Raw genomic sequence first — 3,970 nt, forward strand, 5'->3', positions numbered from 1 at the left:
GGCCACACTTCTGATGCAGCCCAGGATCCGGTTGGCCTTCTGGGCTGCGATTGCACATTGCCGGCTCATGCTGAGCTTCTGGTCAATCGGCACCCCCAGGTCCTTCTCCTCAGGGCTGCTCTCCAGCCATTCCCCGCCCAGCCTGGATTTGTGCTTGGGATTGCCAGTCCCTAAAGGGGCTCCAGGAAAGCTGGGGAGGGACTCTTGATCAGGGAGTGGAGACATAGAATGAGGGGGAACGGTTTTAAACTGAAAGGGGGGAGATTTAGATGAGCTATTAGGAAGAAATTCTTGACTATGAGGGTGGTGAGACACTGGTCCAGGTTTCTCAGAGAGGTGGGAGATGCCCCATCCCTGGAAAATCCCTGGAAACATTCAAGAACAGGTTAGACAGGGCTTGGAGCAACCTGGTCTAGTGGGAGGTATCCCTACCGATGGCAGGGGGGTTGGACTAGATGGCCTTTAAAGGTCCCTTCCCACCCAAACCATTCTGTGATTCTATGATCCAAGCCTGACCACCAGCCTCAGCAGCACGCTCTCTCCCAGTAAGCACTCAGAAGAGGACCCAGAATCTTCTCCCTCTGTGGGTATCTACACTGCCTGTTCTGCATCCAAGCGCATTTTTGGCTGAAACAATCTCTTTAGGTACAAGAGAAGAACCGGAGTAGCTGGGGAAACCATCTGTGGAGCTCAGCTTGCAGATTCGAGGTTGAGTAACTTCTACTTTCGTAGCGAAGATGAAGCACTAAGAAGGGCAAGCGTAACCAAATCTCCTGTTCTTCACAGCAAATACTGGATGGCTTAGGAGAATATTTAAGAGAGATTCACATGGTTATGCTTTTGTTGGGTGAAATGATGTAAGAGAAACCAAAGCCTTCTGTAAAGTCCATTTAATCCTTGGCCGCTGCCCAGGCTGTCGAGTAGCAGTGACAGTTTTCGTGCGAGGCGATGCCGGCTCAACGGAGCTGGATGGAGATGGCCGAGCCCGTTTCCCCCATGGTGCCCCCTTCGGATACCAGCTGTGAAATTCAGACGACAGCAAAAGAGGGTTTTAAACAAAGTGGCGGAAGAATCACCGCTTAACACATTTGAGATAGGCCAAGAGGCTGGAAAATTGAGGGCAAACTTGAAACGGGAAGAGGAGGAGGAACGAGATGGGGCCGCAAAGTGACGTGGCAGAGAGCGCAACATGCCTCGTTCACTGCTGAAGTGGTCTGGGCTCGGGATTTGAAAGCCTCCATGGGCCATTCCCAACGTACAAAGCAGCCAGTCTCAATGGTATGTGGTTTTTTCCAGAGTGTTTTTGGGAACAGAAACAAGGCCACATCAGAACGTTGGGTTTTGTGGACCATTAAGGAGGTACAATTTGAAACCTCCATCCTGTAATCCGATTTCCAGGTCTCGGTGGTGACCGCAGTGCGTCGAACGCGCTGTTCGACGTGGAGCTTCCCTGGGTCGGACCTACGAGGCTCCAGACCAGCTGAAGCACCAGTCTGGGATCCACAGGCAACACAAACTCCACAGCGCTTCCTTTCTGAAAGGTTTCTGGCCGATCTACAAGCTCTTCTTTGCAGGGAGAGTATGCGGAGAAGGACAGAGAAGGAAGTTTTCAGCCTGGAGAAGACACGGCTCAGGGGGATCTCATCGATGTGTGTCAATACCTGAAGGGAGGATGCCAAGAAGATGATGCCAGGCTCTTCCCAGTGGTGCCCGGTGGCAGGACCAGAGCCCACGGGCACAAACTGAAACATGGGAGGATCCCTCTGAACACCAGGAAACACTTTTTCACTCTGCGGGTGACCGAGCACTGGCGCAGGTTGCCCAGGGAGGTGGCGGAGTCTCCATCCTTGGAGATATTCACGTTGTCTGGGCACAGTCCTGGGCAACCAGCTCAGGGTGGCCCTGCTTGAGCAGGGGGGTTGGACTGGACGACCTCTGGAGGTCCCCGCCAACCTCAACCAGTCCATGATTCTGCGATCCTTTTCCAGGTGACAAGCTCATCAGCTTTCAAAGCAGTGCCATACACTTGGACAGGAAACTCGGTGATGACTGTACACAAGACATAGTTTTAATGATTTACTAGAAGATACATTTTTTTTCACTCAGCCCATCTCAGATTTTATCCCCCGCTGGCTCCCCTGTAGGCGATATAAACTAAATGGTGGTTTGCTATAGATACAAATAATTCCAGGCTGTACTTTTGAGGGGAGAGAGGGCTGAGTTCTCCCTCGGGCCGTAGAGCACACGCCAGCACGTTGAACGGCAGCCTGGCGACCGGCTGCCTCCGCTGCCTCCCGTTTTTCTTCAGCGCGCACAGGGGAGCACGGCCGTACCACGACCGTACCCAGACTCCGCACACAAATGCTGCCGCGTGGGAATGGTGAGCGACTGCACGGTACTTCAGCAAACCCATTATCCCCCTCCCCTCCTCGCAGCGAGCAGAGGGGTGGTGATTCACCGCACGTCTGGCGTCTGTTCCAGTTCAACTCCGCCAACCAGAGAGATTTCTTACCTCCTCCAGTCCGGCCCCGGTATCACCGCAGTGCTTTTTATTTTCTGGATGAAATGACCTGCAATGCGGAGGCTCGCTTGCTACCACGATCCATCTACCGGATCCGTAATCCTCAATCCCCCTGGGGAACGCCTGGAGGAGGAAACTACTTGGTATAGTGAGCACGTCGGCATTTTCCCAGCCGCATTTTTTATTGGCTCATTTGCTGCATCCTCTGACTTCAGTAAAGTTTTCTTTCCTTTTATCCCTCACTTTCTCCAGCCTCCCCCTGTGCCTTGAGCTGCGGACTCCAGATCCCCGAGCTCAGCTCTCGGAGAGCCGGCCAGGAGCAGGCTGGAAGGGGGGCAGCATCCTCCCTCCCTCCCGTCGGTTTTACGTAGGGCGGCAGATCTGCAAAGGGAGACAATGTGGAGAGGCAGAACCCTCCACGGCAGCAGGATCTCCCCTCCCGAGCTTCCTGGGAGGCTCAGGAGAAGGAAAGGCAGATTTAGGCAGACTTCTTGCTCTTCAGTCTCTGCTGTGACGGGATTTGCAGGTTATTAATTACAGGGATGCTGCTGGAAGAGCAAGCAGGAGAAAAGTGCAAGTTGCAGAGCAGCCAGTCCTCCATGTTATGTGCAGAGAAGCAAAAGATCCTTTATTTGGAGGAGAAGGTGAAGGTTTTGGTCTCCCCTTTTTTATAAAATCATAGAATAGTTTGGGTTGGAAGGGACCTTTAAAGGTCATCTAGTCCAACCCCTGTTAATATTACTATTAACAGTGAGAGAAACTTGTACCGGATGGGAAAGAGAACTCACCCACGTGTCTGCGTTTCGTTTAATGCTTTCAAGAAAGAAACAAAAAGAAACCCCGGCTCAATTAATTTGTGGTGAGGTACATGACATCATTTACCCCCATCACTTCTGTCCAGTCTCATTATCCCTTTAGAAAACCTGAGAACCAGAGCCATCAGAGGAAACCGTGGCTCCAATGGGGACAGCGACGGTCCTTCTGCTGACTCCTCCAGAGACCAACATTTCAACCTTTGCATGGGGCAATTTCCCCACACTGCTTCTCTACACAGAGTCATAGAATCACCGAATGGTTTATGTTGGAAGGGACCTTGAAGATCCCCTCATTCCAACGCCCCTGCCCTGGGCAGGGACACCTCCCACCAGACCAGGTTGCTCAAAGCCCCATCCAGCCTGGCCTTGAACACCTCCAGGGATGGGGCAGCCACAGCTTCTCTGGGCAACCTGCCCCAGGGGATCACCACCCGCACAGTCAAGAATTTCTTCCTAATATCTCACCTCAATCTCCCCTCTTTCAGTGTCAAACCGTCCCCCCTCGTCCCACGGCTCCCCTCCCTGATCCAGAGTCCCTCCCCAGCTCTCCTGGAGCCCCTTTAGGCACTGGAAGGGGCTCTGAGGTCTCCCCTTTTTGGCCTTCTCTTCTCCAGGCTGAACCCCCCCAACTCTC

Source organism: Charadrius vociferus, unplaced genomic scaffold (assembly GCF_000708025.1).
Source record: "Charadrius vociferus isolate BGI_N301 unplaced genomic scaffold, ASM70802v2 scaffold407, whole genome shotgun sequence".
In the NCBI taxonomy this organism is placed as follows: domain Eukaryota; kingdom Metazoa; phylum Chordata; class Aves; order Charadriiformes; family Charadriidae; genus Charadrius; species Charadrius vociferus.